The 12,020-nt window shown below is 39.2% G+C and overlaps 1 protein-coding gene across 5 annotated transcripts in view; it reads right to left on the bottom strand.

The window, feature by feature from the left end:
- The window catches only part of ATAD2B (ATPase family AAA domain containing 2B), a 177,565-nt gene that overhangs the window by 86,260 nt on the left and 79,285 nt on the right, over nucleotides 1-12,020 (bottom strand). The window lies entirely within an intron of this gene.

The raw sequence follows: 12,020 nt of genomic DNA, 5'->3' as shown, positions 1-12,020 counted from the left end.
CTTCAAAACCACCAGAATGACTATAATCAGACAGACAGATAATTAACAGCTTTTGATGAGGATGTAGAGAAATTGGAACACTCATACACTGACTGATTGGCAGGAACATAAATTGATGTTCCTCTTTGGAAAAAAGAGTATTGCGGTTCCTCTGTTAAACATAGTTACCAAATGATCCAGCAATATCCACAAAGAAACTTAACACACAAATGTTCACAGCAGCAATTTTCATAATAGCCAAAAAAGTAGAAGAATCCCAAATGTCCATCAACTGATAAGTGAATAGAATAAATGTGGTATATCCATACAATGGAAGTATTCCTCAATAAAAATAAATGAAGTACCGATAGCTACAACATGGATAAATCTTGAAAACACTGTGCTAAAGAAGCCAGACACAAAAGGCTACATATTCTATGATTCCATTTATACAAGATATCTCAAATAGGCAAATCTATAGAAAAAGAAAGTATATTAGAAGTTGCCTAGAGCTTGGGAGGATAAGGAGAATGTTGGGAGTGATGGTTAAAGGGTTTATATGAGGTTTCTGGGGTCATAAAAATGTTCTAAAATTGACTGTAGGGATGGTTATTACAACTTTGTAAATATACTGAAAGTCACTGAATTAAGCAGTTGAAATGAGTAAACTGGGCTGGGCGCAGTGGCTCACACCTGTAATCCCAGCACATTGGGAGGCCAAGGCAGGCAGACTGCCTGAGGTTAGGAGTTCAAGACCTACCTGGCCAACATGGTAAAACCCCATCTCTACCAAAAAATACAAAAATTAGCTAGGCATGGTGGTGGGCACCTGTAGTCCCAACTACTTGGAAGGCTGAGGCAGGAGAATTGCTTGAACACGGGAGGCAGCAGAGGTTGCAGTGAGCTGAGACTGCACCACTGCACTCCAGACTTGGTGACAAAAGCAAAACTCCACCTCAAAAAAAAAAAAAAAAGAAAGAGTGAACTGTACAGCTGTTATTACGGGATCTTTATGGGGGTCGATTTTCTGGCTGGAAAACTCTGTGGCTGGTGGTGGCTCTGCCCCAGTTTTGCTTAGACCTGCTGGGCTTGTTCCACCCACCCAGCCTGGCAGACTGCGCTTACTCACACTACTGGCCTAGATCCCATGCCTGCCAAGGGCAAGCCAGGCATGGAGCAGCAAGGGGTGTCTGAGTGAGCATGAGGTGCAGCCACTGAGCAGTCAGGCATGCCGGTTGCTGCAGTGGGACAAGCAGCTCCAAGGTTGGACAGGTGATGGCTCTCTGTGAGGTTGTGGCTGGACCAGGTACACTGCAAGCAGCTTCCATGGCTGTCATTGGGAAACAGAGTGGTGCCTGGAAGCTTGGAGACTCTAGGAACCACGGGGACCCAAAGAGGGAGTCACAGTCCTGGCTCAGGGAGCTCCCAGGTCTGGGCTCCCTGAAGGACCATAGTTTTTCTCTCCTCTTCACCCACAACATGCCGAACAAGGGGTGTGCTTCAGCCCTGTTTGTATTACAGCTCTTTCAGCCCCACCATTTGACAGGTCCTGAGTTCTTATCCTGCATTTAGGAAGAACAAGGTATGTGGACAAGTGGAGGGTGAGCAAGGCAAAGAGGAGCTTTACTGAGTGACACAATAGCTCAGAGGAGATCCTGGAGTGGGTAGCTCCTCTCTACAGGCAGGACATCATGTCAAGTGTTCAGCTCTCAGCAGAGAGGAGGCCCTGGAGTGGGTAGCTTCTCTCTGCAGCTGGTCATCCTGACATCTACAGCTCTCAGCAGAGAGAGATGGCCCTGGAGGGGGTAGTTCCTCTCTACAGTTGGTCCTCCTCATGTCCACTCAGCTCTGGCTGAGCTGGGGCTTTTACGGGATTCAGAGGGAAGTAAGTGCACCCCAACTGGTCAATGGGTGGCTTTGGGCAGGCCCAGAAAAGGCACCACAAGTTCCCACTCCAGTCTGTGGGATTGGCAGCCCAGCCCCTGACCCTCATTAGGGACCTGCCTCCTCCTGCCCACGAGCCTGTCTGCCTCCTGCTGCCATTCATGGTGTCCAAGCAGTTTGTGCCAAGGGACACCTGCAGGTCAGAGCCAAGCTGCCCTCAGCCACCCCCTCGGTTCCCTTCGCAGGCTCATCAGCACCCAAAGTTGGGAGGGGGCTGAGGCAGCAGGGAGCTAGCATGCAGCACTAACCCTGGGCATGCACACAACCAGCCAGACTGCAACAGTGTCCTGGCTTGGCCCCAACCTTGCTCCAAGATCAATGTGGAGGCCAGGAGTGGGGAGAGGCCAGGCAGTGGGAGCAGACATCTCCAAGCCTGTGGAGACAGGGGAGGCCTTCCTAGCCCCCCCAGAGTGCAAAGATGCCAGGTTAAATGGCCATGACTTGGGCATCTATAGCCGTGCCCAGGAGGGCAGGACTCCTGCCTGCTCCCAGGCCCCCCACAAGAGTAGAGGCCCCCCCACAAGAGTACAGAGAGGTCCCCCACAAAAGTACAGGGAGGCCCAGGTCCACAGCCATGATTTGGGCAGCTTGCAGCTGCACCCAAGAAGCCCTCATCCCACCAACTCAAAAGGAGTGGAATTCCCACTTGTGCCCCACTTTCACCAGCTCTGTGGAATGTGCATCCCGAGCCACACCTCTCCACTGTAGCAGGTGTGATGGTGGCCACTCCAGATGGGCCACTGCTGCTATCACTGAACTGTATCTCAATAAAGCTGTTTTTTTTTTTTTTTTTAAAGAAAAAATACAGTAGTTTGTTTTTAATAGATAGCAATCTGGGAGGTTTTAAATGTCTGGAAACGTATATGATGTTTAGTTTCTGTTACATTAGATTTGCATTATTGTTACACCTTTGGACAATTTCTTTAGAATGGCTACCACTTTATGTTCAACTCAAAATTATTTTCTGCATATTTTAGAGTAGTTTTTTAAAAGTATGACTTAAACATTTCTGAATATAAGTGTTTCATGTCTAATTATAACAAAACCATAGTTCTAGTAACAATGTTCTTTCTAGTGTTTTCCAACTGCTCTCATTTCTATTCCTTTACTCTTATTGCTAACAGCTGCCTGAAATAACTTCTCCAGTATGTTCAACATGTTACAGAAATCATTCTCCTTCCCAAACACACTGCTCTAGTTGTGTTTCCAAAATCTATAAGCAGAACCAAAATGCTAGATACCCATTGTATGTGTGAAGGAAGGATGTGTGATTCTTCTTTACAAATTGAATAACTGAAAATTAGTGACCTAGGTTTCTCATTAAAGATATAAAGTGGTTGGAAGTATAAGTAGCCTCAAATATAAGTTCATATTTAACCTCCAATTTTCCCTTAGTATTTTCCAAATACAGATTGGCATTTCAAGTGTTTGATGGAATTTATCTGTATTTTTAAATGTCTCGTAACTGCAAAGTCTTCAGATGATAAAGACTCAGACATGGCCAGAAACAGAATTACAATCTAACTTAAAATATATCAATGGCCAACCCTTGGATTACAATCCTTCAGCAACTCCTATGATGTCGAAAATTAAAAGTCCAAACTACCTGACGTAATATTCAAGGCCTACTTGCCTATTCCAAATTCTCTCTCCCATATTATTTTCTAAAATCGTTGTTTTATCTTTCAAATATAGATCTAAAATCCAATGAAATTGTTTTGTATGGTGTGTAGAGGGATCTAGGTTTTTTTCCCACTAAAGAGATATCCAATTTTCCTAGCATTATCTATTAAAAAGGTCATCTTTTCCTCACAGCATCTGCACTGCCTCTTTTACCATAAATTAGGCATCCGTGTGTGTGCATTTATTTATGGCTCTGGGCTCCATTCCATTCATCTATTTGTCTAGTCTTCTGCCAATATCAAATTTTCTTAACCCTAAGAGGCCTTAATAACTAGTAGAGCAAGTGGTCCCACCTTGTAGAAGAAAAGACAATTGAAAAATATTTATTTCCATTTATTTAATGTTTCTTTAATGTTTGTCAATCAAGTTTTAATATTTTCTGCATAAATATAACGAGACTTCTTAGACTTTGAGTAACGTTTTTCTAATGAGATTGCAAATAGTAACTTTTCATTTTTACACAATTACTAGCAATAAAAATTTAAAAATGTTTATATTGATTAGTCTAAACTTCCTAGCATCTATCTACAGATTGCTTGCAATCCCTACATACGTAATTGTAATCCCTAAATACAAATGATAAGAGTATTGTTTTTTCCTCTTTAAAATGCTTATCTTGTATAGCTTTGTCTTGCCAGACTACACTCACTGTGATCTATAGAACAGTATTGGTCAGAAGTGTTCACAGCAAAATAAACACGCTTGTCATATTCCCCATATTTTAAGAAAAGTTTTCATGTTTGAACATTAAGTCTGTTTGTTGTAAGTTTTTCTGTAGCTACCTCTAAGGAAATACTTCATATTCCTTGTTCTCTAAGATGAAGATCTTATTATGACTAAATATTGCATTTTATCAAACATTTCTTCCACATCTATTGAGGTGACTGTCTTGATTTTTCTCTAATATGAAAATGTGACAAAGTAACACTAACTGACTTCTCTTATATTAAATAAACCTTGTGTATTTGAAATAAAATCAATATAGTCATAATATATTATCCTTTTTTTATCTTCCTGATGTAAAGCTCTACCAATGTGTTTAGGATTCTTATATACATGTTTACAAATGAGACTGGGTTCCAATGAATTTTCTCATACCAAGTTTCATGAAGGTATAACTGACATACAAAACCCTGTACATATTTAAATTATACATTTTGATAAGTTTTGAAGTATGTATACCCTGTATACTATCACTACAACTAAAATAAGTTAACATATCCATTATGTTCTTCCTCATACTCCTTAGTTCTCCATCCATACTGACCCTCCTTGGCCGCCTTTACCCAAACCCTAGGGAACCACTGATCTCTATTCTGTCACGACAGATTACTTTGCATTACTTAAAATTATACATACATGGGATTATACAGTAAGTACTCTTTTTATTCCTGGATTCTTGCATTTGGCATAATTATTCTGAGATTCACCCACATTACTATTTAATAATAGTTTATTCTTTTTAATTGCTAAGTAATATTTCATTATATAGATATACTACAATTTGTTCACCTAGTCACATGTTGATGGCCACCTGGATTGTTTTCAGTTCTGGGGTATTACCAAAAAGCTGCTATAAACATTGACATAAAAAAATATTGACATACAAGTCATAAAGAATTTCCCCTATATTTATTCTAAAAGATCTCTTCTTTCACCCCGTAAGCTTAGGCCTTTATCCTCTTAATCTTTGATGTCTACAAAAACCAAAACATTACATTTTGCATTCCTAATATTGCTTATCGGTGTCTTTTTATCATGACCAAGCATGCTAGAGGTTTGCCAGTTTTTTCAAAGAACCAACTTTATTAGCTTTTTTCAAAGAACCAGTTTTTGGTCTTCTTAATTTCTACTATATTGTTGGCTACTATTTTTGTCTTTACAACACAGGTCATTTAGACTTTAGAGCTACAGTTGTTAATTACGAACATAAAATTCTCTGCTTATCTTAGTATTTTTTTTTTTTTTGTATATTACCAAACTTTAGAAAATTAGTTAAAATGTACTTTAGGGCACAATATAGGATCAGTTTTCATAAATGTGGTATATGTTTGAAAATAATCTTCATTCTATATTTGTCTTAGAAAAGTATGCCCATTAGATCAGATTCCTGAAATATGGTGGGTGGTTCAAATTAATCTATAGAGCATTAGATAATTTTTTTTGCTCAGATTGATCTATCAATTACTAAGAGAAGTACATGATATCTCCCACAATGATTATCAATTTGACTCTTCTACCTTGCAGTTCTGTCAATTTTTGTTTTACATAGTTTGAAATATGGTTATTAGGAAATTACAGATTTTAAATTGTTACTTTTAAGACAGGGTCTCACTCTGTCACCCTGACTGAGTGCAATGTCACGATAATGGCTCACTGCAGCCTTGACCACCCAGGCTTAAGCAATCCTACTTCAGCCTCCTGAGCAGCTAGGACTACAGGCATGCACTACCATACATGGCTATTTCTTTTTTTTCTTTTGGTAGAGATGGGTTCTCAATATGTTGCCCAGGCTGCTCTTAAACTTCTGGGCTCAAATAATCCTCCTACCCTCATCCTCCCAGAGTGCTGGGATTACAGGCATAAGCCACCAGGGCCAGCCTAATTGTCATATCTTCTAGTAAATTGAAACTTTTATCATTTTAAGATTTCCTTTTGATATGCAATGTAATGGTTTCTGACTTACGGTCTATTTTGTCTAAAATGAATGTAGCAATACCAGTTCTGTTAGTATTTACATGATATAATTTTATACCATTTAATGAATTTAACTATTTTGGACATTTCATATAAACAGAATCATACAAAGTGTGGCCTTTTGTGTCTGGCTTATTTCACATAGCATAATGTCTTCAAGATTCAACCGGCTGGGTGAGGTGGCTCATGCCTGTAATCCTAACACTCTGGGAGGCAAAGGTGGGCTGATCACAAGGTCAGGAGATCGAGACCATCTGGCTAACAGGGTGAAACCCCCTCCCTACTAAAAATACAAAAATTATCCAGGCATGGTGGCTTGCATCTATAGTCCCAGCTACTCGAGAGGCTGAGGCAGGAGAATCGCTTGAACCTGGGAGGCAAAGGTTGCAGTGAGCCAAGATCATGCCACTGTACTCCAGCCCGAACCACAGAGTGAGACTCCATCAAAAAAAAAAAAAAAAAAAAAAAATTCGCCCATGATGTGGCATGAGTCAGAATTCCATTCCTTTTTTTCTTTTTGCAGGGGAAGGGAGATGGGGGTCTCACTCTGTTGCCCAAGCTGGAGTACAGTAGTGTCATTACAACGCACTACTGCCTTGACCTCCTGGACTCAAGCAATCCTCCCATCTCAGCCTCCTGAGTGAATGGGACCACAGCTAATTTTTTTATTATTTGTAGAGACAGTTTCTCACTATGTTGCCTAGGCTGATCTCAAACTCCTAGGCTCAAGCAATTCTCCCACCTTGGCCTCTAAAACTGCTGGGATTGCAGGCATGAACCACCACATCTGTCCAGAATTTCATTCCTTTTTAAAGCTGAATAACATTTCACTGTATGGATATATCACATTTCATTTACCTATTCATCAGCTGGTGGACATTTGAGTTATTTCTACTTTTTGGCTAGTGTGAATAATGCTAATATCAATATTTGTTTTTGTACTTTTTTTCCTACTATTTTACTTTGAAACTTTCTGTATCCTTATATGCAGATGTCTTGCTTATAAACAAAACATCATTACATTTTGTTTTTTGCCTATCTGACAATTTTTGTCTTTTAACAAGAACATTTACTTCCCTTATATTTCAGGTCATTATTGATATATTTGGGTTTAACTCTATAATCATATTTTGTGCTATTTTTCCCACTGGTTATGATTTCTCCCACCTCTCTTCTTGATTGCTTTTGGATTGACTTTTTAAAATTATTCTATTTTCACCCACTAAAAGTTTAGGAATTATATGTTATGTTTCTATTTTACTAGTGATTACTCTAGAAATTTAAACCTGCATACTGGATATCCAAAGGTTCTACTTGCAGGTTATGATGAAGACCCAATCAGAGTACCCCTCAGAAAACAACCACAAAGCCTATGTATTATAATACATTAACATATACCTGAGGTTTTTGGGGAGCAAACAGAGATAGATGGGTTCTGGTGGGAGTTCATGGTCACTCAGAGAATGAAAACATGGTGGGAATTCAGGGTCACTTGGAGAAGAAAAAGTAAGTTTCCTTCTCTCTAGCTTTTAGTCTGGGACTAACTAGAGTGAGGGGGAGAGAGAATGTGCAGCGGGGCTTGGGGGGCACCTTATTAACTTTTCAGCATGAAAGTCTAGAAAAGAGAAGGTTGGAAGTTATTAATATTAGAGAATAAAGGGATCACACAAGGGAAAGAACTAGTAAGGACACCCCAAACTCAGTCTACCCAGATCTCTAGCTGATCCTGAAAAACAAAGCAGGGAGCAGATTCAAAGGATCCAGCTAAAGAAGATCAAAGCTGCCAGTCAAGAAACTGAATGCATTTCAAGCCTAACTCAGAAAACTGTCTCCTCAGAGAAAGAAAATGTGGCTCATAAAATAAAAATAACAGAATCCAGAGTCTCCAAAAACTAACAATAATAATATCGAGGACATAATCAAATTACTCAACAAATTAAGAACAACAACAAAAAAGAACATATTCTCAAAGAAAAGAAAACCAAGTGTATCTATGAGATAAACCAAATGTTGAAGCTAACACAGAGACTTTTAAAGCAACTATTGTAACGAAGCTCAATTAAATAAAATAAAACATGCTTAAATGCATGAAAATTACATTGGGAAAACAGAAACAATGAAAAACAATCAAACGTTAAGTCCTAGAATTGAAAAATACAATTTCTGAAATAAAAAATGTGTTGGATGACCATAACAAAATGGACATGACAAAGCAAAAGTAAGTGAAGATTGAGTACAGATAGCCAAATTAAAATTATCCAAGGTGAAAATAGAAAATGACTGAAAAAAGACAAATTTGTAGATACAAAATGATAAGCACCAATCAGAATAAACACAAAGAAAGCCACAAAGAGGAATGTCATGGCTAAACTGTTAAAAGCAAAAGATATAGAGCAAGATATTGAAAGCAGCAAGAGAAAACCTAAGTATTACAAAATGTGGGAACAACAATATAACTAATGGCTCTCCAATTATAGGCTGTGATGCACAGAAATGGAATCCTGGCAGGGGCCAGCTAACTCATTAAGTGGAAGATTCAGAATTGAGATTCCAGGGAGACCAAGATGACTAGAGTTTACAGGAAACAGTACCACAGAGGAGACTGTTCCACAGAAAGAAAACTCAGGAAGTGTGCACAAGACTCCTAAACTCTTCAATTAAATATCAAACAGTGAATGTATGTGATGAAACTACCCAAGGCGTGGGGGGAAAAACACCCAGAAGAACTAGAAATAACAGTACTCTACACTCACAGAGAGCCAGGAATACTGCCAGTTCCCACCAGCCGAACTAATAAACCTCATGATTCATGGGTCATTGTCCATGAATAAACAAAAGGATACTGCATCAATAGCAGGGAATAATTAGTCCTAGACTGAGGGCTACTCAAGATCCATATGTAAAATCTTTCTTTTGTTTTTTTTGTTTTGAGACAGAGTCTCACTCTGTCACCCAGGTTGGAGGGCAGTGGTGCCATTGCATCTCACTGTAACTTCCGCCTCTGGGTTCAAGCGATTCTCCTGCCTTAGCCTCCCAAGTAGCTGGGGAATACAGGTGCATGCCACCACACCCAGCTAATTTTTTCTATTTTTAGTAGAGATAGAGTTTCAACATGTTAGCCTGGCTGGTCTCCGACTCCTGACTTCAGGTGATCCACCCGCCTCGGCCTCCCAAAGTGCTGAGATTAGAGGTGTGAGCCACTGCACCCAGACAACAAGCTTAAAAGCAAGATTCCAAAGAATTAAACTGTTTTCAAGTAGATTAACTGTGTCTCAAAAGGAAAAAACCAAAACACAACAAAACCACTTCAAGACTATCTACGTACAATAACACAGCTAGCACTCAAGAAGGTAAATTTACATCTGGTATCCAATAAAAATTGCCAGCATGCAATGAAACAGGAAAACACAATCCATAATGAGAAAAATAAATAAGCTAAAACTAACCCAGAACTACAATATTAGAATTGGCAGACAAAGACATTAAAGTAGGGATTATAACTGTATTCCAGATATTGAAAAGTTCTATATATAGATGAAAAAAAAATAAGCAAACATATAATGAAAGGGATTAGTAACAGATTAGACATTTCAAAAGAAAAGATTAGTGAACTAAAAGACACAGCAAAATAAACTAATCAAAATGAAACACAGAAAAGATAATTTAAAGCAAAATTAACAAAATTTCAGCAAACTATGAGATGACATCAAGAAACTAAACATATACATAATTAGAAGCCCAAAAGGAAAGAGGAGACAGGAGGTGGGGAGGACAGAAAAAATAATGAAGAAATAATGCCCAAAAACTTCACAAGTTTGATGAAAAACACACCCAAGAAGCTCAATCCAACAATGAGAAAAAGAAAGAAAAACTCCTCTAAGGTACATCATTGCACAAAACCAAGGAAGAAGCGGGGGGCGGGGGGGGGGGGACTTAAACGTACCCAGAGGATAAAAGACACATTACATACAAAGAAACAAAAATAGAAATAAAAGCAGAATTCATTACTGAAGCAATACAAATGAGAAGAAGGCCAACATCTTTAAAGTATGTAAAGAAAAAGAATAAAGTATAAACTTCAAATTCTATATCCAGAGACAACACGCTTCAAAAACAAAGGCTAAGTTCTCAAAAAGTTAAACATAAAACTACCATCCTGCCTAATAGTTCCACTCCTCGATCTCCGCCCCAAGAGCAATAAAAATATATGTTCTACACAAACACTTGCATTGAATGTTCACAGCAGCATTATTCATAATAGCCCAAATTGGAAACAACCTAAATGTCTGTCCAGTGTGTTGAATAGCCATACAATAAGAACACTGTTCATCAATAAAAAAGAACAAAATACTGACCCATATTATATCATGGATGTTCCTTAAAACTATTATACCCAGAAAAAAAAGCCAGATACAAGAAACCACATAGTATATAATTTTAATAATAGAAAATGTCTAGAAAAGGCCAGTCTATACAGAGATTAGATTAGTGGTTGGCTTGGGGCAAGAAAAGGAATTTAATGTAAATGGACATGCTGGATTTTTTTTTTTTTTTTTTTTTTTTTGAGACAGGGTCTCACTCTCTCACCCAGGCTAGAGTGCAATGACACAATCACAGCACACTACGGCCTCGAGCTATCCTCCCACCTCAGCCTCCCCAGTAGCTGAGACCAAAGGCATGCACCATCACACCCAGCTAATTTTTGCAGTTTTTGTAAAGACCAGGTTTCACTATGTTGGCCAGGCTGGTCTCAAATTCCTGGGCTCAAGCAATCTGCCTGCCTTGGTCTCTCAAAAGTGCTGGAATTACAAGCATGAGCCATTGCACCCAACCTCATGCTGGACTTATTAGGGGTAAAAAGATGTTCTAAAATTGATTTCTACCAATAGTTGTATTACTTTGTTGAGGTACTCTAAAAATTACCAAATCATACACTTGAAATAAGTGAATTTTAGTACATATAAATATACCTCAATAAAGCTGTTTTGGCTGGATGTAGGAGGCTGAGGTGGGCAGATTGCTTCAGTCCAGGAGTTTGAGACTAGCCTGGGCAACATGGCGAAACCTTATCACTACTAAAAATATAAAAAGTTAGGTGTACAGTAGCACACACCTATAGCCCCAGCTATTCGGGAGGCTAAGGTGGGAGGATCAGTCGAGGCTGCAGTGAGCCATGTTCATACCACTGCACTACAGCCTCAGTGAAGGGAGTGAGACCTCGTCTAAAGAAAGAAAAAAACTGTTCTTGAAAAAAAAAATGTGTTTTCGACCGGGCACAGTGGCTCACGCCTGTAATCCCAGCACTTTGGGAAGCTGAGGCAGGCAGATCACGAGGTCAGGAGTTCAAGACCAGCCTGGCCAATATGAGGAAACCAGGTCTCTACTCAAAAAAATACAAAAATTAGCCAGGTGTGTGGTATGCACCTGTAGTCCCAGCTACTTGGGAGGCTGAGGCAGGAGAATTGCTCAAACCCTGGAAGCGGAGGTTGCAGTGAGCTGAGATTGTGCCACTGCACTCCAGCCTGGGTGACAAAGTGAGAGTTCATCTCAAAAAGGAAAAAAAGTATGTTTTCGGATACGGAAAAGCCAAAAGAACTTGTCACTTGCAGGGCCACACTATAAGAAATGTATGCATAAAGAAACTAATACCAAATGGAAATATGAACATCTACAAAAGAATTCAGAGCACTAGAAAAAGTATATATATTTAAGTAATA

The sequence above is a fragment of the Callithrix jacchus genome, chromosome 14, assembly GCF_049354715.1.
Source record: "Callithrix jacchus isolate 240 chromosome 14, calJac240_pri, whole genome shotgun sequence".
Classification (NCBI taxonomy): domain Eukaryota; kingdom Metazoa; phylum Chordata; class Mammalia; order Primates; family Cebidae; genus Callithrix; species Callithrix jacchus.
The sequence above is the reverse complement of the archived record's forward strand: the minus strand, read 5'-3'. Positions and strand labels throughout refer to the sequence as shown.